The sequence below is a fragment of the Oncorhynchus tshawytscha genome, unplaced genomic scaffold (genome assembly GCF_018296145.1).
Source record: "Oncorhynchus tshawytscha isolate Ot180627B unplaced genomic scaffold, Otsh_v2.0 Un_contig_4862_pilon_pilon, whole genome shotgun sequence".
Lineage (NCBI taxonomy): Eukaryota > Metazoa > Chordata > Actinopteri > Salmoniformes > Salmonidae > Oncorhynchus > Oncorhynchus tshawytscha.
Genome location: NW_024609599.1, coordinates 109,338 through 137,240, shown reverse-complemented (window position 1 = coordinate 137,240; position 27,903 = coordinate 109,338). Strand labels below are relative to the sequence as shown.

Below are 27,903 nucleotides of genomic sequence, written 5' to 3'. Positions count from 1 at the left end.
AGACACTATCACCTTGGGGTTGGGTGTGAAGGACACAGACACTATCACCTTGGGGTTGGGTGTGAAGGACACTATCACCTTGGGGTTGGGTGTGAAGGACACTATCACCTTGGGGTTGGGTGTGAAGGACACTATCACCTTGGGGTTGGGTGTGAAGGACACTATCACCTTGGGGTTGGGTGTGAAGGACACTATCACCACTTCACCTTGGGGTTGGGTGTGAAGGACACTATCACCTTGGGGTTGGGTGTGAAGGACACTATCACCTTGGGGTTGGGTGTGAAGGACACTATCACCTTGGGGTTGGGTGTGAAGGACACTATCACCTTGGGGTTGGGTGTGAAGGACACTATCACCTTGGGGTTGGGTGTGAAGAACACACTATCACCTTGGGGTTGGGTGTGAAGGACACACCACCTGGGGTTGGATGTGAAGGTCACACACTATAACCTTGGGGTTGGGAGTGAAGAACACAGACACTATCACCTTGGGGTTGGGTGTGAAGAACACAGACACTATCACCTTGGGGTTGGGTATGAAGGACACAGACACTATCACCTTGGGGTTGGGTGTGAAGGACAGATACACTATCACCTTGGGGTTGGGTGTGAAGGACACTATCACCTTGGGGTTGGGTGTGAAGGACACAGACACTATCACCTTGGGGTTGGATGTGAAGGTCACAGACACTATCACCTTGGGGTTGGGTGTGAAGGGGTCAAGACACTATCACCTTGGGGTTGGGTGTGAAGACACTATCACCTTGGGGTTGGGTGTGAAGGACACACCTTGACACTATCACCTTGGGGTTGGGTGTGAAGGACACTATCACCTTGGGGTTGGGTGTGAAGGACACTATCACCTTGGGGTTGGGTGTGAAGACACTATCACCTTGGGGTTGGGTGGGGTTGGGTGTGAAGGACACTATCACCTTGGGGTTGGGTGAAAGACACTATCACGTTGGGGTTGGGTGTGAAAGACACTATCACCTTGGGGTTGGGTGTGAAGGACACTATCACCTTGGGGTTGGGTGTGACACATCACCTTGGGGTTGGGTGTGAAAGACACTATCACCTTGGGGTTGGGTGTGAAAGACACTATCGCCTTGGGGTTGGGTGTGAAATACACTATCACCTTGGGGTTGGGTGTGAAAACACTATCACCTTGGGGTTGGGTGTGAAATACACTATCACCTTGGGGTTGGGTGTGAAGGACACAGACACTATCACCTTGGGGTTGGGTGTGAAAGACACTATCACCTTGGGGTTGGGTGTGAAGAACACAGACACTATCACATCACCTTGGGGTTGGGTGTGAAGGACACTATCACCTTGGGGTTGGGTGTGAAGAAGGACACTATCACCTTGGGGTTGGGTGTGAAGGACACTATCACCTTGGGGTTGGGTGTGAAGGACACTATCACCTTGGGGTTGGGTGTGAAGGACACAGACACTATCACCTTGGGGTTTGGGTGTGAAGGACACTATCACCTTGGGGTTCAGGTGTGAAGGACACTATCACCTTGGGGTTGGGTGTGAAGGACACCATCACCTTGGGGTTGGGTGTGAAAGACACTATCACCATGGGGATTGGGTGTGAAGGACACTATCACCTTGGGGTTGGGTGTGAAGGACACAGACACTATCACCTTGGGGTTGGGTGTGAAGGACACACTATCACCTTGGGGTTGGGTGTGAAACTACACTATCACCTTGGGGTTGGGTGTGAAAGTGTGAAAGGACACTATCACCTTGGGGTTGGGTGTGAAGGACACTATCACCTTGGGGTTGGGTGTGAACAGACACTATCCCACCTTGGGGTTGGGTGTGAAGACACCACTCACCTTGGGGTTGGGTGTGAAAGACACTATCACCTTGGGGTTGGGTGTGAAACACTACACAGGCACTATCACCTTGGGGTTGGGTGTGAAGGACACTATCACCTTGGGGTTGGGTGTGAAGGACACTATCACCTTGGGGTTGGGTGTGAAGGACACAGTGTGACACTATCACCTTGGGGTTGGGTGTGAAAGACACTATCACCTTGGGGTTGGGTGTGAAAGACACAGGCACTATCACACCTTGGGTTGGGTGTGAAACTACACCTTGGGGTTGGGTCGCACTATCACTTGGGGTTGGGTGTGAAATACACTATCACCTTGGGGTTGGGTGTGAAATACACTATCACCTTGGGGTTGGGTGTGAAGGACACAGACACTATCACCTTGGGGTTGGGTGTGAAGGACACAGACACTATCACCTTGGGGTTGGGTGTGAAGAACACAGACACTATCACCTTGGGGTTGGGTGTGAAGGACACTATCACCTTGGGGTTGGGTGTGAAGGACACTATCACCTTGGGGTTGGGTGTGAAGGACACTATCACCTTGGGGTTGGGTGTGAAGGACACTATCACCTTGGGGTTGGGTGTGAAGGACACTATCACCTTGGGGTTGGGTGTGAAGGACACTATCACCTTGGGGTTGGGTGTGAAGGACACTATCACCTTGGGGTTGGGTGTGAAGGACACTACACTATCACCTTGGGGTTGGGTGTGAAAAACACAGACACTATCACCTTGGGGTTGGGTGTGAAGGACTTGGGGTTGGGTGTGAAGGACACATCACCTTGGGGTTGGGTGTGAAGGACACTATCACCTTGGGGTTGGGTGTGAAGGACACTATCACCTTGGGGTTGGGTGTGAAGGACACTATCACCTTGGGGTTGGGTGTGAAGGACACTATCACCTTGGGGTTGGGTGTGAAGGACACTATCACCTTGGGGTTGGGTGTGAAGGACACTATCACCTTGGGGTTGGGTGTGAAGACACTATCACCTTGGGGTTGGGTGTGAAGGACACTATCACCTTGGGGTTGGGTGTGAAGGACACTATCACCTTGGGGTTGGGTGTGAAGGACACTATCACCTTGGGGTTGGGTGTGAAGAACACAGACACTATCACACTTGGGGTTGGGTGGGTGAAGAACACAGACACTATCACCTTGGGGTTGGGTGAAGGACACTATCACCTTGGGGTTGAAGGACACTATCACCTTGGGGTTGGATGTGAAGGACACTATCACCTTGGGGTTGGGTGTGAAGGACACTATCACCTTGGGGTTGGATGTGAAAAACACAGACACTATCACATTGGGGTTGGGTGTGAAGGACACTATCACCTTGGGGTTGGGTGTGAAGGACACTATCACCTTGGGGTTGGGTGTGAAGGACACTATCACCTTGGGGTTGGGTGTGAAGGACACTATCACCTTGGGGTTGGGTGTGAAGGACACTATCACCTTGGGGTTGGGTGTGAAGGACACTATCACCTTGGGGTTGGGGTGTGAAGGGCCACACTATCACCTTGGGGTTGGGTGTGAAGGACACTATCACCTTGGGGTTGGGTGTGAAGGACACTATCACCTTGGGGTTGGGTGTGAAGGACACTATCACCTTGGGGTTGGGTGTGAAGGACACTATCACCTTGGGGTTGGGGTTGTGAAAACTATCACAGACACTATCACATTGGGGTTGGGTGTGAAGGACACTATCACCTTGGGGTTGGGTGTGAAGGACACTATCACCTTGGGGTTGGGTGTGAAGGACACTATCACCTTGGGGTTGGGTGTGAAGGACACTATCACCTTGGGGTTGGGTGTGAAGGACACTATCACCTTGGGGTTGGGTGTGAAGGACACTATCACCTTGGGGTTGGGTGTGAAGGGGTTGGGTGTGACACTATCACCTTGGGGTTGGGTGTGAAGGACACTATCACCTTGGGGTTGGGTGTGAAGGACACTATCACCTTGGGGTTGGGTGTGAAGGACACTATCACCTTGGGGTTGGGTGTGAAGGACACTATCACCTTGGGGTTGGGTGTGAAGGACACTATCACCTTGGGGTTGGGTGTGAAAGACACTATCACCTTGGGGTTGGGTGTGAAGGACACTATCACCTTGGGGTTGGGTGTGAAGGACACTATCACCTTGGGGTTGGGTGTGATGGACACTATCACCTTGGGGTTGGATGTGAAAACACAGACACTATCACATTGGGGTTGGGTGTGAAGGACACTATCACCTTGGGGTTGGGGTTGGGTGAAGGACACTATCACCTTGGGGTTGGGTGTGAAGGACACTATCACCTTGGGGTTGGGTGTGAAGGACACTATCACCTTGGGGTTGGGTGTGAAGAACACTTAGCTAGCACACTGATGTGGCGTTAAAATATTAAACACATCATCATTAAACTATCCCCATATTTACCACTCAGTGTCATATCTATATCCTGGGACTTTGTGTGTGTGTGTGTGTGTGTGTGTGTTCAGTGTGTTAACTGAAACCCTGTCTGTCCCAGCGTAGCAGGGGGAGATGGGATTAGTCATGTGGAGAACAGAGTGGCATGGCAGGGGATGTATTATAGGCCCAGTAGGACTCCTCATGGCTGCCTCACAAATTGAACCTTATTCCCTATATAGTGCACTACTATTGACCAAGGCCTGTTAGAAAACCCATAGCACTCTGGTCTAAAATAGTGCACTAAATAGGAAATATGGTGCAATATGGATATGGTCTAAAGTAGTGCACTATATAGGAAATAGGGTTCCATGTTTATCAGGCCCTTACAAGGTCTATGGCCCAGAGCTAACAGGTAGCCATGAGGTGTAGATGGTTATCAGGCCCTTACCTCATGGCTACCTGTTAGCTCTGGGGCCTAGACCTCGTAAGGGCCTGATAACCATCTACACCTCATGGCTACTTGTTAGGTCTGGGCCATAGACCTCGTAAGGGCCTGATAAACATCTACACCTCATGGCTACCTGTTAGCTCTGGGCCATAGACCTCGTAAGGGCCTGATAAACATCTAGACTCTCCACAGGCCTGATAACCATCTACACCTCATGTCTACCTGTTAGCTCTGGGCCATAGACCTCGTAAGGGCCTGATAACCATCTAGACACTCCCCAGGCCTGATAACCATCTACACCTCATGGCTACCTGTTAGCTCTGGGCCATAGATCTCGTAAGGGCCTGATAACCATCTAGACTCTCCCCAGGCCTGATAACCATCTACACCTCATGGCTACCTGTTAGCTCTGGGCCATAGACCTCGTAAGGGCCTGATAAACATCTAGACTCTCCCCAGGACTGATAAACATCTAGACTCTCCCCAGGCCTGATAACCATCTAGACTCTCCCCAGGACTGATAACCATCTAGACTCTCCCCAGGCCTGATAACCATCTAGACTCTCCCCAGGCCTGATAACCAGGCCTGATCACCTCAACTCCTCAGTCAGACAGTGGCTAACATGGATTCCATTTTAGGAGTATGGCAGCCAATAAGCCACCCTCTGCTGGGCAGCTGCCAGGCAGAGATAAGAAGCTGCTGCACTGTCACCTGGTATTAACTAGTTGTGATGATAAACTCACTGTCACCTGGTATTAACTAGTTGTGATGATAACTCACTGTCACCTGGTATTGACTAGTTGTGATGATAACTCACTGTTGTCTGGTATTAACTAGTTGTCTGGTATTAGCTAGTTGTGATGATAACGCACTGTTATCTGGAATTAACTAGTTGTGATGATAACTCACTGTTGTCTGGTATTAACTAGTTGTGATGATAACTCACTTGTCTGGTATTAACTAGTTGTGATGATAACTCAATGTTATCTGGTATTAACTAGTTGTGATGATAACTCACTGTTTTCTGGTATTAACTAGTTGTGATGGTAACTCACTGTTATCTGAAATTAACTAGTTCTCTGGTATTAACTAGTTGTGATGATAACTCACTGTTATCTGGTATTAACTAGTTGTGATAATAACTCACTGTTGTCTGGTATTAACTAGTTGTGATGATAACTCACAGTACAGAGGCATGCTCTTCAGCCCTGTGGAGATATCAGCCTGTCCTGGTTTCAACTACAGAGGCATGCTCTTCAGCCCTGTGGAGATATCAGCCTGTCCTGGTTACTTTCTGAAGGCTCTGTATATATCCTGATGCCCTTTTTCACGGTCCTGACGCATTTAAAGGATGACTTGATCAAAGGAGTTACAGGCGCCACACATGGAGTGTACTGCACTGCTTTGCTTTATCTTGGCCAGGTCGCAGTTGGAAATGAGAACTTGTTCTCAACTGGCCCACCTGGTTAAATAAAGGTGATGTGAAAAAAAAAAATATATACATTTCAGATGTCTCTCTCACACGTTCATTACGTGAGGTTGTTGGGAAGAACAGAAATTCACCAGACTGTAACAGTAACATGTTGACATGAGGCAGCTTCCTCCACAGAGAACCAAGAGGGACACTACACCCCCTCGTGGACTGCCCCACTGTGTTTACTTCAAGGGGGCACTACGCCCCGTGGACTGCCCCACTGTGTTTACTTCAAGGGGGCACTACGCCCCCTCGTGGACTGCCCCACTGTGTTTACTTCAAGGGGGACACTACACCCCCTCGTGGACTGCCCCACTGTGTTTACTTCAAGAGGGACACTACACCCCCTCGTGGACTGCCCCACTGTGTTTACTTCTGCCCCAAGAGGGGGCACTACGCCCCCTCGTGGACTGCCCCACTGTGTTTACTTCAAAAGGGACACTACGCCCCCTCGTGGACTGCCCCACTGTGTTTACTTCAAGAGGGACACTACACCCCCTAGTGGACTGCCCCACTGTGTTTACTTCAAGGGGGCACTACGCCCCCTTGTGGACTGCCCCACTGTGTTTACTTCAAGAGGGGCACTACACCCCCTCGTGGACTGCCCCACTGTGTTTACTTCAAGGGGGCACTACGCCCCCTCGTGGACTGCCCCACTGTGTTTACTTCAAGAGGGACACTACACCCCCTCGTGGACTGCCCCACTGTGTTTACTTCAAGGGGAGCACTACGCCCCCTTGTGGACTGCCCCACTGTGTTTTCTTCTTATCATATAAGGACATTTTTTTGCTCTAGATTAAAAACGTCTTAGGGATAGGGGGCAGTATTTTACGTCCGGATGAAAAGCGTGCCCAAAGTAAACTGCTTGCTACTCAGGCCCAGAAGCTAAGATATGCATATCATTATTAGATTTGGATAGAAAACATTCTGAAGTTTCTAAAACTGTTTGAATAATGTCTGTGAGTATAACATAACTGATTTGACAGGCGGAACCCCGAGCACAATCCAACCTGGGATTTTTTTGGGGGTCAATCTGTTTTGCATTAGATTTCTATGGTAAGCCCTTTTTAATAGGAATCGGCTTGTAGTTCCTATGGCTTCCACTAGATGTCAACAGTCTTTAGAAATTGGTTGATGTTTTTCCTTTGAGAAATGAAGAAGTAGCCCTGCTCTTCCATGTGTCAGGTGGACTCAAATCTTTTGGTGCGAGCGACCTGGAACGCGCTTCACTTTGTTTTCGTTATTTCTGACTTTTGTGTCATGCCTGGCTGGTTGAAATATGATTTTCACGTGTTTGTATGCTGGGTGCTGTCCTCAGATAAACGCACGGTCTGCTTTCGCCGTGAAGCCTTTTTGAAATCTGACACTGCGGCTGATGAACAAGTTAGGGGAGTGATGAGCTCTACAGCAGAGTCTCACAACTCAATCGCTGGTTGAAAACTGTTTTCTGCCCCTCCCAAAAGATAGAATTTGTAGATAATTGGCCCTCTTTCTGGGACTCACCCACAAACAGGACCAAGCCTGACCTGCTGAGGAGTGACGGACTCCATCCTAGCTGGAGGGGTGCTCTCATCTTATCTACCAAAATAGACAGGGCTCTAACTCCTCTAGCTCCACAATGAAATAGGGTGCAGGCCAGGCAGCAGGCTGTTAGCCAGCCTGCCAGCATAGTGGAGTCTGCCACTAGCACAGTCAGTGTAGTCAGCTCAGCTATCACCATTGAGACCGTGTCTGTGCCTCGACCTAGGTTGGGCAAAACTAAACATGGCGGTGTTCGCCTTAGCAATCTCCCTAGGATAAAGACCACCTCCATTCCTGTCATTACTGAAAGAGATCATGATACCTCACATCTCAAAATAGGACTACTTAATGTTAGATCCCTTACTTCAAAGGCAATTATAGTCAATGAACTAATCACTGATCATAATCTTGATGTGATTGGCCTGACTGAAACATGGCTTAAGCCTGATGAATTTACTGTTTTAAATGAGGCCTCACCTCCTGGCTACACTAGTGACCATATCCCCGTGCATCCCGCAAAGGCGGAGGGGTTGCTAACATTTACGATAGCAAATTTCAATTTACAAAAAAAAAATGACGTTTTCGTCTTTTGAGCTTCTAGTCATGAAATCTATGCAGCCTACTCAATCACTTTTTATAGCTACTGTTTACAGGCCTCCTGGGCCATATACAGCGTTTCTCACTGAGTTCCCTGAATTCCTATCGGACCTTGTAGTCATAGCAGATAATATTCTAATCTTTGGTGACTTTAATATTCACATGGAAAAGTCCACAGACCCACTCCAAAAGGCTTTCGGAGCCATCATCGACTCAGTGGGTTTTGTCCAACATGTCTCTGGACCCACTCACTGTCACAGTCATACGCTGGACCTAGTTTTGTCCCATGGAATAAATGTGGTGGATCTTAATGTTTTTCCTCATAATCCTGGACTATCGGACCACCATTTTATTACGTTTGCAATTGCAACAAATAATCTGCTCAGACCCCAACCAAGGAACATCAAAAGTCGTGCTATAAATTCACAGACAACACAAAGATTCCTTGATGCCCTTCCAGACTCCCTCTGCCTACCCAAGGACGCCAGAGGACAAAAATCAGTTAACCACCTAACTGAGGATCTCAATTTAACCTTGCGCAATACCCTAGATGCAGTTGCACCCCTAAAAACTAAAAAAAATTCTCATAAGAAACTAGCTCCCTGGTACACAGAAAATACCCGAGCTCTGAAGCAAGCTTCCAGAAAATTGGAACGGAAATGGCACCACACCAAACTGGAAGTCTTCCGACTAGCTTGGAAAGACAGTACCGTGCAGTACCGAAGAGCCCTTACTGCTGCTCGATCATCCTATTTTTCTAACTTAATTGAGGAAAATAAGAACAATCCGAAATTCCTTTTTGATACTGTCGCAAAGCTAACTAAAAAGCAGCATTCCCCAAGAGAGGATGACTTTCACTTTAGCAGTGATAAATTCATGAACTTCTTTGAGGAAAAGATTATGATTATTAGAAAGCAAATTACGGACTCTTCTTTAAACCTGCGTATTCCTCCAAACCTCAGTTGTCCTGAGTCTGCACAACTCTGCCAGGACCTAGGATCAAGAGAGACGCTCAAGTGTTTTAGTACTATATCTCTTGACACAATGATGAAAATAATCATGGCCTCTAAACCTTCAAGCTGCATACTGGACCCTATTCCAACTAAACTACTGAAAGAGCTGCTTCCTGTGCTTGGCCCTCCTATGTTGAACATAATAAACGGCTCTCTATCCACTGGATGTGTACCAAACTCACTAAAAGTGGCAGTAATAAAGCCTCTCTTGAAAAAGCCAAACCTTGACCCAGAAAATATAAAAACTATCAGCCTATATCGAATCTTCCATTCCTCTCAAAAATTTTAGAGAAGGCTGTTGCTCAGCAACTCACTGCCTTCCTGAAGACAAACAATGTATACGAAATGCTTCAGTCTGGTTTTAGACCCCATCATAGCACTGAGACGGCACTTGTGAAGGTGGTAAATGACATTTTAATGGCATCGGACCGAGGCTCTGCATCTGTCCTCGTGCTCCTAGACCTTAGTGCCGCTTTTGATACCATCGATCACCACATTCTTTTGGAGAGATTGGAAACCCAAATTGGTCTACACGGACAAGTTCTGGCCTGGTTTAGATCTTATCTGTCGGAAAGATATCAGTTTGTCTCTGTGAATGGTTTGTCCTCTGACAAATCAACTGTAAATTTCGGTGTTCCTCAAGGTTCCGTTTTAGGACCACTATTGTTCTCACTATATATTTTACCTCTTGGGGATGTTATTCGAAAACATAATGTAAACTTTCACTGCTATGCGGATGACACACAGCTGTACATTTCAATGAAACATGGTGAAGCCCCAAAATTGCCCTCGCTGGAAGCATGTGTTTCAGACATAAGGAAGTGGATGGCTGCAAATTTTCTACTATTAAACTCGGACAAAACAGAGATGCTTGTTCTAGGTCCCAAGAAACAAAGAGATATTCTGTTGAATCTGACAATTAATCTTAATGGTTGTACAGTCGTCTCAAATAAAACTGTGAAGGACCTCGGCGTTACTCTGGACCCTGATCTCTCTTTTGAAGAACATATCAAGACCATTTCAAGGACATCTTTTTTCCATCTACGTAACATTGCAAAAATCAGAAACTTTCTGTCCAAAAATGATGCAGAAAAATTAATCCATGCTTTTGTCACTTCTAGGTTAGACTACTGCAATGCTCTATTTTCCGGCTACCCGGATAAAGCACTAAATAAACTTCAGTTAGTGCTAAATACGGCTGCTAGAATCCTGACTAGAACCAAAAATTTGATCATATTACTCCAGTGCTAGCCTCTCTACACTGGCTTCCTGTCAAAGCAAGGGCTGATTTCAAGGTTTTACTGCTAACCTACAAAGCATTACATGGGCTTGCTCCTACTTATCTCTCTGATTTGGTCCTGCTGTACATACCTACACGTACCCTACGGTCACAAGACGCAGGCCTCCTAATTGTCCCTAGAATTTCTAAGCAAACAGCTGGAGGCAGGGCTTTCTCCTATAGAGCTCCATTTTTATGGAACGGTCTGCCTACCCATGTCAGAGACGCAAACTCGGTCTCAACCTTTAAGTCTTTACTGAAGACTCATCTCTTCAGTGGGTCATATGATTGAGTGTAGTCTGGCCCAGGAGTGGGAAGGTGAACGGAAAGGCTCTGGAGCAACGAACCGCCCTTGCTGTCTCTGCCTGGCCGGTTCCCCTCTTTCCACTGGGATTCTCTGCCTCTAACCCTATTACAGGGGCTGGGTCACTGGCTTACTGGGGCTCTCTCATGCCGTCCCTGGAGGGGGTGCGTCACCTGAGTGGGTTGATTCACTGTTGTGGTCATCCTGTCTGGGTTGGCGCCCCCCTTGGGTTGTGCCGTGGCGGAGTTCTTTGTGGGCTATACTCAGCCTTGTCTCAGGATGGTAAGTTGGTGGTTGAAGATATCCCTCTAGTGGTGTGGGGGCTGTGCTTTGGCAAAGTGGGTGGGGTTATATCCTTCCTGTTTGGCCCTGTCCGGGGTGACCTCGGATGGGGCCACAGTGTCTCCTGACCCCTCCTGTCTCAGCCTCCAGTATTTATGCTGCAGTAGTTTATGTGTCGGGGGCTGGGGTCAGTTTGTTATATCTGGAGTACTTCTCCTGTCCTATTCGGTGTCCTGTGTGAATCTAAGTGTGCGTTCTCTAATTCTCTCCTTCTCTCTTTCTTTCTCTCTCTCGGAGGACCCGAGCCCTAGGACCTGAGCTCCAGGACTACCTGACATGATGACTCCTTGCTGTCCCCAGTCCACCTGGCCATGCTGCTGTTCCAGTTTCAACTGACCTGAGCCCTAGGACCATGCCCCAGGACTACCTGACATGATGACTCCATGCTGTCCCCAGTCCACCTGGCCATGCTGCTGCTCCAGTTTCAACTTCCACCTGACTGTGCTGCTGCTCCAGTTTCAACTGTTCTGCCTTATTATTATTCGACCATGCTGGTCATTTATGAACATTTGAACATCTTGGCCATGTTCTGTTATAATCTCCACCCGGCACAGCCAGAAGAGGACTGGCCACCCCACATAGCCTGGTTCCTCTCTAGGTTTCTTCCTAGGTTTTGGCCTTTCTAGGGAGTTTTTCCTAGCCACCGTGCTTCTACACCTGCATTGCTTGCTGTTTGGGGTTTTAGGCTGGGTTTCTGTACAGCACTTTGAGATATCAGCTGATGTACGAAGGGCTATATAAATAAATTTGATTTGATTTGATGAACAACAAGTTTAGCTGTATTTTGATGCATAACACTTGTATGTTTAATGAATTCTTATTATGAATATTTCTGTTTTTGAATTTGGTGCGCTGCAATTTCACTGGATGTTGTCAAATCAATCCCGTTACCAGGATTCGAGCGGGAATGGATCACTAAGAAGTTAAAGGACATGGCACAGGTGTTCATAAATTATCAAATCTCTCAGTCCAAATGCTATTGTCCATCCATACATGAGTCCTTACCCTGTAGTAGTCTGTGCTGTAGATGTCTCTGGACATCCCGAAGTCTCCTATCTTCACCAACAGCCCGTTGCCCACTAGACAGTTCCTGGTGGCCAGGTCTCTGTGGACAAAGTGCTGGGAGGCCAGGTACACAATGCCGGCTGAGATCTGGGTAGCGATGTGTAACATCTGGGACAGACCCAGCTCTCCGTCAGTTTGAATGGGATGGCCATCCACAAGGATCATAGCATCTGGACCATGGACTCTGGAGAGAGAGAAACATAAACCTTCATCTATACAGTCTGTAGAGGCTGGCCATCTGGAGCTTGGACTCTGAAGAGAGAGAAACATAAACCTTCATCTATACAGTATGTAGAGGCTGGCCATCTGGAGCTTGGACTCTGAAGAGAGAGAAACATAAACCTTCATCTATACAGTATGTAGAGGCTGGCCATCTGGAGCTTGGACTCTGAAGAGAGAGAAACATAAACCTTCATCTATACAGTATGTAGAGGCTGGCCATCTGGAGCTTGGACTCTGAAGAGAGAGAAACATAAACCTTCATCTATACAGTATGTAGAGGCTGGCCATCTGGACCATGGACTCTGGAGAGAGAGAAACATAAACCTTCATCTATACAGTCTGTAGAGGCTGGCCATCTGGAGCTTGGACTCTGAAGAGAGAGAAACATAAACCTTCATCTATACAGTATGTAGAGGCTGGCCATCTGGACCATGGACTCTGGAGAGAGAGAAACATAAACCTTCATCTATACAGTCTGTAGAGGCTGGCCATCTGGACCATGGACTCTGAAGAGAGAAAAACATAAACCTCCATCTATACAGTATGTAGAGGATGGCCGTCTGGACCATGTGGACTCTGGAGAGAGAGATACGAAACAGAACAGAGGAGTAGTAGAGACAGAGGAGGAGTAGAGAAAGAGGAGTTTGATCTCTTACATTAGCTTGATAACTGTGGACATTTTTGCTTTCTCTTTGTTCTAAATAGAGACGGCATGTTGGATTGTGTAAAAATGCAGGAAATTAGCTTTAGATTCCCCCCAAATATTCCAGACCTCCCGTCAGGTTATGTCCCCCCCACTTCTAAAACCAAAGAGGCGCCCCTGTGTACCAGCATTGTTCCTATACCACTACCTGAGGAACTTGTTGAGGTCCCCATGCTTCATGTACTCAAACACCATGATGAGGGGATCTCCATCCACACAGACCCCATAGAACTTAACAATGTGGTCGTGCTGGAGGTTGGTGAGCAGCTCAGCTTCTCTCTGGAAGTCTTTTCTGGCTGACAGGTTGGGGTCCTTCAGGCTCTGGGAACCAAAGGGATACGCTGTTGGTTTCAGGGTCTGTGGATGAGATGGAGAAGTACTGTTGGTTTACAGACGGAACTACAGCATATAGACAACAGACAGGTTGGGGTCCTTCAGGCTCTGGGAACCAAAGGGACACACTGATGGTTTCAGGGTCTGTGGATGATAGAGAAGTACTGTTGTTTTACTGCTGGTACTACTGTAGTAGTAAACACATTGATATCAGACATCTTATAGACAACAGACAGGTTGAGGTCCTTCAGGGTCTGGGAAGAAGAGAGATGTACTGTTCGTATTCTGCTGGATGATGTCTGTAAATTACCAGTAGGTCTTCAGTTATACAAACCTAAAAAACACCTCATCACTCAGTAACATCCCCTCATCACTCAGTAACATCACATCCCCTCATCACTCAGTAACATCCCTCATCACTCAGTAACATCCCCTCATCACTCAGTAACAACACATCCCCTCATCACTCAGTAACATCCCCTCATCACTCAGTAACATCCCCTCATCACTCAGTAACAACACATCCCCTCATCACTCAGTAACATCCCCTCATCACTCAGTAACATCCCCTCATCACTCAGTAACAACACATCCCCTCATCACTCAGTAACAACCCCTCATCACTCAGGAACATCCCCTCATCACACAGTAACATCCCATCCTCTCATCACTCAGTAACATCACATCCCCTCATCACTCAGTAACATTCCCTAATCACTCAGTAACATCCCCTCATCACTCAGTAACATCCCTGCATCACTCAGTAACAAATCAAATCAAATTTATTTATATAGCCCTTCGTACATCAGCTGATATCTCAAAGTGCTGTACAGAAACCCAGCCTAAAACCCCAAACAGCAAGCAATGCAGGTGTAGAAGCACGGTGGCTAGGAAAAACTCCCTAGAAAGGCCAAAACCTAGGAAGAAACCTAGAGAGGAACCAGGCTATGTGGGGTGGCCAGTCCTCTTCTGGCTGTGCCAGGTGGAGATTATAACAGAACATGGCCAAGATGTTCAAATGTTCATAAATGACCAGCATGGTCGAATAATAATAAGGCAGAACAGTTGAAACTGGAGCAGCAGCACAGTCAGGTGGAAGTTGAAACTGGAGCAGCAGCATGGCCAGGTGCACTGGGGACAGCAAGGAGTCATCATGTCAGGTAGTCCTGGGGCATGGTCCTAGGGCTCAGGTCAGTTGAAACTGGAACAGCAGCATGGCCAGGTGGACTGGGGACAGCAAGGAGTCATCATGTCAGGTAGTCCTGGAGCTCAGGTCCTAGGGCTCAGGTCCTCCGAGAGAGAGAAAGAAAGAGAGAAGGAGAGAATTAGAGAACACACACTTAGATTCACACAGGACACCGAATAGGACAGGAGAAGTTCTCCAGATATAACAAACTGACCCCAGCCCCCGACACATAAACTACTGCAGCATAAATACTGGAGGCTGAGACAGGAGGGGTCAGGAGACACTGTGGCCCCATCCGAGGTCACCCCCGGACAGTGCCAAACAGGAAGGATATAACCCCACCCACTTTGCCAAAGCACAGCCCCCACACCACTAGAGGGATATCTTCAACCACCAACTTACCATCCTGAGACAAGGCTGAGTATAGCCCACAAAGATCTCCGCCATGGCACAACCCAAGGGGGGCGCCAACCCAGACAGGATGACCACAACAGTGAATCAACAACACATCCCCTCATCACTCAGTAACATCCCCTCATCACTCAGTAACATCCCCTCATCACTCAGAAACACCCCCTAATCACACAGTAACATCCCATCCTCTCATCACTCAGTAACATCCCCTCATCACTCAGTAACATCACATCCCCTAATCACTCAGTAACATCCCCTAATCACTCAGTAACATCACATCCCCTCATCACTCAGTAACATCCCCTCATCACTCAGAAACAACACATCCCCTCATCACTCAGTAACAACACATCCCCTCATCACTCAGAAACAACACATCCCCTCATCACTCAGTAACAACACATCCCCTCATCACTCAGAAACAACACATCCCCTCATCACTCAGAAACATCCCCTCATCACTCAGTCCATCCCCTCATCACTCAGTAACATCCCCTCATCACTCAGTAACATCCCCTCATCACTCAGTAACGTCCCCTCATCACTCAGTAACGTCCCCTCATCACTCAGTAACGTCCCCTCATCACTCAGTAACGTCCCCTCATCACTCAGTAACATCCCCTCATCACTCAGTAACATCCCCTCATCACTCAGTAACATCCCCTCATCACTCAGTAACATCCCCTCATCACTCAGTAACGTAGCCAGATGGCAGGGTCACACTATTCTGGTGACTGTCTGGACCAGTAATACCAGACAGCAGGGTCACAGTGTTCTAGTGACTGTCTGGACCAGTAATACCAGACAGCATGGTCACAGTGTTCTGGTGTCTCCTCTAAACAAACTGTGTGGACCAGTAATACCAGACAGCACGGTCACAGTGTTCTGGTGACTGTCTAGACCAGTAATACCAGACAGCATGGTCACAGTGTTCTGGTGACTGTCTGGACCAGTAATACCAGACAGCATGGTCACAGTGTTCTGGTGACTCCTCTAAACAAACTGTCTGGACCAGTAATACCAGACAGCATGGTCACAGTGTTCTGGTGACGGTCTAGACCAGTAATACCAGACAGCATGGTCACAGTGTTCTGGTGACTGTCTGGACCAGTAATACCAGACAGCAGGGTCACAGTGTTCTGGTGACTGTCTGGACCAGTAATACCAGACAGCACGGTCACAGTGTTCTGGTGACTGTCTGGACCAGTAATACCAGACAGCATGGTCACAGTGTTCTGGTGTCTCCTCTAAACAAACTGTGTGGACCAGTAATACCAGACAGCACGGTCACAGTGTTCTGGTGACTGTCTAGACCAGTAATACCAGACAGCATGGTCACAGTGTTCTGGTGACTGTCTGGACCAGTAATACCAGACAGCATGGTCACAGTGTTCTGGTGACTCCTCTAAACAAACTGTCTGGACCAGTAATACCAGACAGCATGGTCACAGTGTTCTGGTGACGGTCTAGACCAGTAATACCAGACAGCATGGTCACAGTGTTCTGGTGACTGTCTGGACCAGTAATACCAGACAGCAGGGTCACAGTGTTCTGGTGACTGTCTGGACCAGTAATACCAGACAGCACGGTCACAGTGTTCTGGTGACTGTCTGGACCAGTAATACCAGACAGCATGGTCACAGTGTTCTGGTGACTGTCTGGACCAGTAATACCAGACAGCATGGTCACAGTGTTCTGGTGACTCCTCTAAACAAACTGTGTGGACCAGTAATACCAGACAGCAGGGTCACAGTGTTCTGGTGACTGTCTGGACCAGTAATACCAGACAGCAGGGTCACAGTGTTCTGGTGACTGTCTGGACCAGTAATACCAGACAGCACGGTCACAGTGTTCTGGTGACTGTCTGGACCAGTAATACCAGACAGCATGGTCACAGTGTTCTGGTGACTCCTCTAAACAAACTGTGTGGACCAGTAATACCAGACAGCAGGGTCACAGTGTTCTGGTGACTGTCTGGACCAGTAATACCAGACAGCATGGTGACTGTCTGGACCAGTAATACCAGACAGCATGGTCACAGTGTTCTGGTGACTGTCTGGACCAGTATTACCAGACAGCATGGTCACAGTGTTCTGGTGACTCCTCTAAACAAACTGTCTGGACCAGTAATACCAGACGTCACAGTGTTCTGGTGACTGTCTGGACCAGTAATACCAGACAGCAGGGTCACAGTGTTCTGGTGACTCCTCTAAACAAACTGTCTGGACCCAGAGGAGAAACATTTACTGAGAATGCATCCACACTGGCATCCTAATCCCTTTATAGTGCACTATTTTTTCCCAGAGCCCCTATGGACCTTGGTCAAATGTAGTGCACTACATAGGGAATAGGATGCAAATGTAGTGCACTACACAGGGAATAGGATGCAAATGTAGTGCACTACACAGGGAATAGGATGCAAATGAAGTGCACTACACAGGGAATAGGATGCCATTGAGGATACACTCTCAGTAAATGTTTCTCCTCTGGGCGTCAGTCCAACATAATAACTACGAGTGCTTAGACACGATAATAACAGGAAGAGAACTGCAGGGTTTCAGTTGGTTGACATAAAGTGATATTCTGTTTTATATTCTATTCCAACGGAGATGGAAGAAGATAAAAGTGTTTGAACGCAAACAGACACCGTTCCTTTCCCACCACACAACAGACACCGTTCCTTTCCCACAACAGACACCGTTCCTTTCCCACAACAGACACCGTTCCTTTCCCACAACAGACACCGTTCCTTTCCCACAACAGACACCGTTCCTTTCCCAACACACAACAGACACCATTCCTTTCCCACAACAGACACCGTTCCTTTCCCACAACAGACACCGTTCCTTTCCCACACACAGACACCATTCCTTTCCCACAACAGACACCATTCCTTTCCCACACACAACAGACACCGTTCCTTTCCCACAACAGACACCATTCCTTTCCCACAACAGACACCATTCCTTTCCCACAACAGACACCGTTCCTTTCCCACAACAGACACCGTTCCTTTCCCACAACAGACACCGTTCCTTTCCCACAACAGACACCATTCCTTTCCCACAACATACACCATCCTTTCCCACAACAGACACCGTTCCTTTCCCACACACAACAGACACCATTCCTTTCCCACAACAGACACCATTCCTTTCCCACACACAACAGACACCATTCCTTTCCCACCACACAACAGACACCGTTCCTTTCCCACAACAGACACCGTTCCTTTCCCACAACACAACAGACACCGTTCCTTTCCCACCACACACAACAGACACCGTTCCTTTCCCACCACACAACAGACACCGTTCCTTTCCCACCACACAGACAGCCACCACACAACAGACACCGTTCCTTTCCCACACACCAGACACCATTCCTTTCCCACAACAGACACCGTTCCTTTCCCACCACACAACAGACACCTTTCCTTTCCCCCACACAACAGACACCATTCCTTTCCCACAACAGACACCGTTCCTTTCCCACACACAACAGACACCGTTCCTTTCCCACCACAGACACCATTCCTTTCCCACAACAGACACCGTTCCTTTCCCACAACAGACACCGTTCCTTTCCCCCACAACAGACACCATTCCTTTCCCACAACAGACACCATTCCTTTCCCACAACAGACACCATTCCTTTCCCACAACAGACACCATTCCTTTCCCACAACAGACACCATTCCTTTCCCACAACAGACACCGTTCCTTTCCCACAACAGACACCATTCCTTTCCCACAACAGACACCGTTCCTTTCCCAACACACAACAGACACCGTTCCTTTCCCACAACAGACACTATTCCTTTCCCACAACAGACACCATTCCTTTCCCACAACAGACACCGTTCCTTTCCCACAACACACAACAGACACCGTTCCTTTCCCATCACACAACAGACACCGTTCCTTTCCCACAACAGACACCGTTCCTTTCCCACAACAGACACCGTTCCTTTCCCACAACAGACACCGTTCCTTTCCCAACACACAACAGACACCATTCCTTTCCCACAACAGACACCGTTCCTTTCCCACCACACAACAGACACCGTTCCTTTCCCACAACAGACACCATTCCTTTCCCACAACAGACACCGTTCCTTTCCCACACAACAGACACCATTCCTTTCCCACAACAGACACCGTTCCTTTCCCACCACACAACAGACACCGTTCCTTTCCCACAACAGACACCGTTCCTTTCCCACAACAGACACCGTTCCTTTCCCACCACACAACAGACACCGTTCCTTTCCCACAACAGACACTGTTCCTTTCCCCACAACAGACACCATTCCTTTCCCACCACAACAGACACCGTTCCTTTCCCACAACAGACACCATTCCTTTCCCACAACAGACACCGTTCCTTTCCCAACACACAACAGACACCGTTCCTTTCCCACAACAGACACTATTCCTTTCCCACAACAGACACCATTCCTTTCCCACAACAGACACCATTCCTTTCCCACAACAGACACCGTTCCTTTCCCAACACACAACAGACACCGTTCCTTTCCCATCACACAACAGACACCGTTCCTTTCCCACCACAGACACCGTTCCTTTCCCACCACAGACACCGTTCCTTTCCCACAACAGACACCGTTCCTTTCCCACAACAGACACCGTTCCTTTCCCACAACAGACACCATTCCTTTCCCACAACAGACACCGTTCCTTTCCCACCACACAACAGACACCGTTCCTTTCCCACCACACAACAGACACCATTCCTTTCCCACAACAGACACCATTCCTTTCCCACCAACAGACACCATTCCTTTCCCACCCCACACAGACACCATTCCTTTCCCACCCCACAACAGACACCATTCCTTTCCCACCCCACAACAGACACCATTCCTTTCCCACCCCACAACAGACACCATTCCTTTCCCCCCCACAGACACCATTCCTTTCCCACAACAGACACCGTTCCTTTCCCACAACAGACACCATTCCTTTCCCACAACAGACACCATTCCTTTCCCACCACACAACAGACACCATTCCTTTCCCACACACACAACAGACACCATTCCTTTCCCACACCATTCCTTTCCCACAGACACCATTCCTTTCCCACAACAGACACCATTCCTTTCCCACCCCACAACAGACACCATTCCTTTCCCACAACAGACACCGTTCCTTTCCCACCACCAAAACAGACACCATTCCTTTCCCACCACACAACAGACACCATTCCTTTCCCACAACAGACACCATTCCTTTCCCACAACAGACACCATTCCTTTCCCACAACAGACACCATTCCTTTCCCACCCCACAACAGACACCATTCCTTTCCCACCCCACAACAGACACCATTCCTTTCCCACCCCACAACAGACACCATTCCTTTCCCACCCCACAACAGACACCATTCCTTTCCCACCCCACCCCACACCAGACACCATTCCTTTCCCACAACAGACACCGTTCTTTCCCACCACACAACAGACACCATTCCTTTCCCACAACAGACGCCATTCCTTTTCCACCACACAACAGACACCATTGGAGGCCTTTCCCACAACTGACACCATTCCTTTCCCACAACTGACACCATTCCTTTCCCACCCCACAGCAGACACCACTCCTTTCCCACAATAGACACCATTCCTTTCCCACCCCACAACAGACACCATTCCTTTCCCACAGACAGACACCATTCCTTTCCCACCCCACACACAGACAGTACCTGTTTACCACAGACAGCTGTACCACAGACAGTACTGTGTCTGTTTGGGGGATCCCTCCTAATGAGAACCATTTACCACAGACAGTACTGTGTCTGTTTGGGGGATCCCACCTAATGAGAACCATTTACCACAGACAGTACTGTGTCTGTTTGGGGGATCCACCTAATGAGAACCATTTACCACAGACAGTAGTGTGTCTGTTTGGGGGATCCAGAGTGAGTCTCCTCACAGACTTGACAGCCACCAGCATGGTATCCTTGAGGGGGATCAGGTTGTCTGGAGCACTCAGCCAGGAAGACCTTCCCGAAGTCTGCCCCAGACAGAGTCTCCCAGCTCCCACTTCAGGAGGATGTCCTGCGCTTAATGTGCTGTATGTCTGGGGACAAACACACAGACAGAGTGAGTCTGGAGGGGACAAACACATACAGACAGAGTGAGTCTGGAGGGGACAAACACACAGACAGAGTGAGTCTGGAGGGGACAAACACACAGACAGAGTGAGTCTGGAGGGGACAAACACACACAGACAGAGTGAGTCTGGAGGGGACAAACACACACAGACAGAGACAGAGTGAGTCTGGAGGGGACAAACACACAGACAGACAGAGTGAGTCTGGAGGGGACAAACACACAGACAGAGTGAGTCTGGAGGGGACAAACACACACAGACAGAGTGAGTCTGGAGGGGACAAACACACAGACAGAGTGAGTCTGGAGGGGACAAACACACAGACAGAGTGAGTCTGGAGGGGACAAACACACAGACAGAGTGAGTCTGGAGGGGACAAACACATACAAACAGAGTGAGTCTGAGAGGGGACAAACACACACAGACAGAGTGAGTCTGGAGGGGACAAACACACACAGACAGAGTGAGTCACAGACAGAGTGAGTCTGGAGGGGACAAACACACAGACAGAGTGAGTCTGGAGGGGACAAATATAGAGTGACAGAGTGAGTCTGGAGGGACAAACACACACAGACAGAGTGAGTCTGGAGGGAGAGGTGGTGCTGTCTGATATAGAGAGTGGTGGTCTGCTGTCTGATAGAGTGAGGTGCTGTCTGAGAGTGGTGGTGCTGTCTGATGTGGTGGTGCTGTCTGATATAGAGTGGTGGTGCTGTCTGATATAGAGTGGTGGTGCTGTCTGATACTGTCTGAGTGGTGGTGCTGTCTGATATAGAGTGGTGGTGCTGTCTGATATAGAGTGGTGGTGCTGTCTGATATAGAGTGGTGGTGCTGTCTGATATAGTGGTGGTGCTGTCTGAGTGGTGGTGCTGTCTGATATAGAGTGGTGGTGCTGTCTGATATAGAGTGGTGGTGCTGTCTGATATAGAGTGGTGGTGCTGTCTGATATAGAGTGGTGGTGCTGTCTGATATAGAGTGGTGGTTGCTGTCTGATATAGAGTGGTGGTGCTGTCTGATAGAGTGGTGGTGCTGTCTGAGAGTGGTGGTGCTGTCTGATAGAGTGGTGGTGCTGTCTGATATAGAGTGGTGGTGCTGTCTGATATAGAGTGGTGGTGTCTGATATAGAGTGGTGGTGCTGTCTGATGTAGAGTGGTGGTGCTGTCTGATATAGAGTGGTGGTGCTGTCTGATATAGAGTGGTGGTGGTGGTGCTGTCTGATATAGAGTGGTGGTGCTGTCTGATATAGAGTGGTGGATATAGGTGGTGTCTGATATAGAGTGGTGAGATAGAGTGGTGGTGCTGTCTGATATAGAGTGGTGGTGGTGCTGTCTGATGTAGAGTGGTGGTGCTGTCTGATATAGAGTGGTGGATAGAGTGGTGGTGCTGTCTGATATAGAGTGGTGGTGTCTGATATAGAGTGGTGGTGCTGTCTGATATAGAGTGGTGGTGCTGTCTGATATAGAGTGGTGGTGCTGTCTGATGTAGAGTGGTGGTGCTGTCTGATATAGAGTGGTGGTGCTGTCTGATGTAGAGTGGTGGTGCTGTCTGATATAGAGTGGTGGTGCTGTCTGATATAGAGTGGTGGTGCTGTCTGATATAGAGTGGTGGTGCTGTCTGATGTAGAGTGGTGGTGCTGTCTGATATAGAGTGGTGGTGCTGGTGGTGGTGCTGTCTGATATAGAGTGGTGGTGCTGTCTGATATAGAGTGGTGTTGCTGTCTGATATAGAGTGGTGGTGCTGTCTGATATAGAGTGGTGGTGCTGTCTGATATAGAGTGGTGGTGCTGTCTGATATAGAGTGGTGGTGCTGTCTGATGGTAGAGTGGTGGTGCTGTCTGATATAGTCTGATATAGAGTGGTGGTGGTGCTGTCTGATATAGAGTGGTGGTGCTGTCTGATATAGAGTGGTGGTGGTGCTGTCTGATATAGAGTGGTGGTGCTGTCTGATATAGAGTGGTGGTGCTGTCTGATATATAGAGTGGTGTTGCTGTCTGATATAGAGTGGTGGTGGTGCTGTCTGATATAGAGTGGTGGTGGTGCTGTCTGATATGGTGGTGGTGCTGTCTGATATAGAGTGGTGGTTGTCTGATATAGAGTGGTAGTGCTGTCTAAACAAGATGATAAACTTGAATGGGACTATATTCCCTACATAGTGCACTACTTTAGACCAGAGCCCTATTCCCTACATAGTGCACTACTTTAAACCAGAGCCCTATTCCTTACATAGTGCACTACTATAGACCAGAGCCCTATTCCCTGCATAGTGCAATACTTTAGACCAGAGCCCTATTCCCTACATAGTGCACTACTGTTGACCAGAGCCCTATTCCCTACATAGTGCACTACTTTAGACCAGAGCCCTATTCCCTACATAGTGCACTACTTTAAACCAGAGCCCTATTCCCTACATAGTGCACTACTTTAAACCAACGCCCTATTCCTACTGTTGACCAGGGCCCATTAAGTTCTGGTCAGAAGTAGTCCACTAGTTCTGGAGTAGGTTGTAATTTGGGCCTATATGATGACATACCTCTGTAGAGCAGAGGCACTAAACCCCCTCTGCCTGAGGACACATACTCTTTTAAAGGAAAGATAACCAGCTAAGACGCAGATGGTGAATTCATCCTGAAGATAATACGGCACCCGCCTTTCATTTCCAAACTCATATTTCAAAACTGGGAAATTATGTTTCCATTCATTCCAATTAGAGAGGAAGGGAGCTTAGCCAAACCAGTTTCATATAGGCCTACGTTCCAAATGGTAAACTATTCCCTACATAGTGCACTGCTTTTGAAAAGAGCCCTTGAGGAGTGCACTATGTAGGGAATAGGGTGCCATTTGGGACCCGCATTTACTGTACTTATGCAGACAGATCAAAGAGTGTCTAAGATCAATACCCAGCCTGCCCTGCTCTTCAGTTAGCACATCACTGAGGAAAATGAGTGTCTAAGATCAATACCCAGCCTGCCCTGCTCTTCAGATAGCACGGTATATAGGACTAGTCCACTACTTAGGGAACAGGGTGCCCTTTGGGATACAACCCTAACTCCCTGAGATCTGAGAGTCGGAAATAGAAAGGAAGGAATCAAGCATTAGTTCTGGTGAGAAACTAACTAAGTGGGCCTCTGCATTAGTCTGGTGATTGGCAGAGTAACTAACTAACTGGGCCACTGAATTAGTCTGGTGAGGAACTAACTAACTGGGCCTCTGAATTAGTCTGGTGATTGGCAGAGGAACTAACTAACTGGGCCTCTGAATTAGTCTGGTGATTGGCAGATTAACTAACTAACTGGGCCTCTGAATTAGTCTGGTGATTGGCAGAGTAACTAACTAACTGGGCCTCTGCATTAGTCTGGTGATTGGCAGAGTAACTAACTAACTGGGCCTCTGAATTAGTCTGGTGATTGGCAGAGTAACTAACTAACTGGGCCTCTGAATTAGTCTGGTGATTGGCAGAGGAACTAACTAACTGGGCCTCTGAATTAGTCTGGTGATTGGCAGAGTAACTAACTAACTGGGCCTCTGAATTAGTCTGGTGATTGGCAGAGTAACTAACTAACTGGGCCTCTGAATTAGTCTGGTGATTGGCAGAGTAACTAACTAACTGGGCCTCTGAATTAGTCTGGTGATTGGCAGAGTAACTAACTAACTGGGCAACTGAATTAGTCTGGTCCAAGAACTGATATTTAATTGAGAAAATACAACAAAATATCAAATATTTAAGATATTAATTCAAAACCTTTCGTGGTGAGGAATACACAGGAGATGAACAATGGAGACAAATTAAACCAAACTGAAATGCTTTAATTAGCATAAGTATGGGAAGTGGCAAGGCTACATTCTGGTGTTTCAAGACCAGAGAAATACCCTATCCACACTAAAGTTTTGAGTATATTCAAATGAGTGGATTTGGCTATTTCAGCCACACCCGTTGCTGACAGGTGTATCAACTCCAGCACACCGCCATGCAATCTCCATAGACAAACATTGGCAGTAGAATGGCCTTACTGAAGAGCTCAGTGACTTTCAACATGGCACTGTCATAGGATGCCACCTTTCCAACAAGTCAGTTCACCAAATTTCTGCCCTGCTAGAGCTGCCCCGGTCAACTGTAAGTGCTATTATTGTGAAGTGGATTTGTCTAGGAGCAACAGCTGTGAAGTGGTAGGCCACAACTCACAGAACGGGACCGCTGAGTGCTAAAGCGCGTGGCATGTAAAAATAGTCGGTACTCGGTTGCAACACTCACTACCGAGTTACCAAACTGCCTCTAGAAGCAACGTCAGCACAAGAACTGTCTGTCGGGAGCTTCATGAAATGGGTTTCCATGTCCGGATAGCATCATACAAGCCTAAGATCACCATGCGCAATGCCAAGCGCCGGCTGGAGTGGTGTAAAGCTCGCCGCCATTGAACTCTGGAGCAGTGGAAACTCGTTCTCTGGAGTGATGAATCACACTTCACCATCTGGCAATGCGATGGACGAATCTGGGTTTGGCGGATTTCAGGAGAACCCTACCTGCCCCAATGCATTGTGCCAACTGTAAAGTTTGGTGGAGGAGGAATAATGTTCTGGGGCTGTTTTTCATGGTTCGTGCCCCTTAGTTCCAGTGAAGGGAAATCGTAACACTACAGCATACAGTGACATTCTAGACAATTCTGTGCTTCCAACTTTGTAGTAACAGTTTGGGGAAGGCCCTTTCCTGTTTCAGCATGACAATGCCCCTATGCACAATGCGAGGTCCATACAGAAATGGTTTGTTGAGATCTGTGTGGAAGAACTTGACCGGCCTGCGCAGAGCCTGACCTCAATCCCATTGGGATGAATTGGAACGCCGACTGCGAGCCAGGCCTAATCACCCCCAACATCAGTGCCCGACCTCACAAACTCTATTCTGGCTGAATGTAAGCAAGTCCCCGCAGCAATGTTCCAACATCTAGTAGAGAGAGAAAGACAGAGAGATAGAGAGAGAGAGAGACAGAGAGAGAGAGACAGAGAGATAGCGACAGAGAGAGAGAGAGGGACAGAGAGAGAGAGACAGAGAGAGGGACAGAGAGAGAGAGACAGAGAGAGGGACAGAGAGAGAGGGACAGAGAGAGAGAGAGAGAGGGACAGAGACAGAGAGAGAGAGGGACAGAGAGAGAGAGGGACAGATAGAGAGAGGGACAGAGAAAGAGAGGGACAGAGAAAGAGAGGGACAGAGAGAGAGAGGGACAGAGAGAGGGAGAGGGACAGAGAGAGGGAGAGGGACAGAGAGAGGGAGAGGGACAGAGAGAGAGAGTGGGACAGAGAGAGAGAGAGAGGGACAGAGAGAGAGAGAGGGACAGAGAGATAGAGAGGGACAGAGAGAGATAGAGAGGGACAGAGAGAGAGAGAGAGGGACAGAGAGAGAGAGGGACAGAGAGAGAGAGAGAGGGACAGAGCGAGGGAGAGAGAGGGACAGAGAGAGAGAGAGAGAGAGAGAGGGACAGAGAGAGAGAGAGAGAGGGACAGAGAGAAAGAGAGAGAGGGACAGAGAGAGAGAGGGACAGAGAGAGAGAGAGATAGAGAGAGAGAGAGGGGGGCAGAGAGAGAGAGAGATACAGAGAGAGAGAAAGAGGGACAGAGAGAGAGGGACAGAGAGAGAGAGAGAGAGAGAGAGAGGGGGGGGCAGAGAGAGAGAGAGAGAGAGAGAGAGGGACAGAGAGACAGAGAGAGAGAGAGAGTACTTACAGGTGGTGGGTGTGTTGCAGTCGTGTCCGTGTCCGAAGTACTGTGGTTTCTCTATAACAGGTATATGGGTCATTCCTATAACCACCTCGTCAGCCTCGCCATTGAGGGTACAGGGTGTGATGATGCCATGGTTGACGTGATGAAGAGGACTGGCAGAGTCTTCCTCACCACTGATCGCCGCCACCGGCCCTTGGAGAGGAAGACAAAGTTAATAAATCGAATAAATATAAAGCCCTTTTTACATCAGCAGGCGTCACAAAGTGCTTTACAGTTATGCAGCCGAAGGCCTGCAGAACCACAACACATGGAAATCTCTTTAACCACAAGTGGAGCATTTTTTATGTAATATATCTCTATACGCTAAGCAATGTGTAACTCTTAGCTGTGTCTGAAGCAGTTTAGCAATCTGTGCGTTTTCTCAGGTCAATCTGGACAGTTTTGAAGTTCGCCACCATCTTCCTAATGTGTCAGTACACCGTAATTTCCTATCTTCGATCAATCCCTGAAAAGTTGTTTTTGTTTCTCCAGCTTGGCAGTACCGGAGCCAGTCTCCGTATCATCAGTGAGTCACAGGCTCAAAATGTGCACTCTGACAGCCTTCATATTCTGAGAGGACGGAAAATAACAACCGAGAGGAAGGGAAAGAACATCCAAGAGGAAGGGAAAGAACATCCAAGAGGACAGAAAATAACAACCGTGAGGAAGGGAAAGGACATCCAAGAGGATGGGAAATAACATCCAAGAGGAAGGGAAAGGACATCCAAGAGGAAGGACAAGGGAAATAGCAACATGATAGGAAGTCAGCACCTATAGTGGGTCAACAAGAGAGCTGATTCAGTTAGAGAATGACAGGGTGATATTGGAGCTGATTTAGTTAGATAATGACTGGGTGATATTGGAGCTGATTCAGTTAGAGAAT

General features: G+C 48.2%; 1 pseudogene; it reads right to left on the bottom strand.

The window, feature by feature from the left end:
• LOC121845239 overlaps positions 1 to 27,903 on the bottom strand; it is a 99,310-nt pseudogene that overhangs the window by 4,790 nt on the left and 66,617 nt on the right.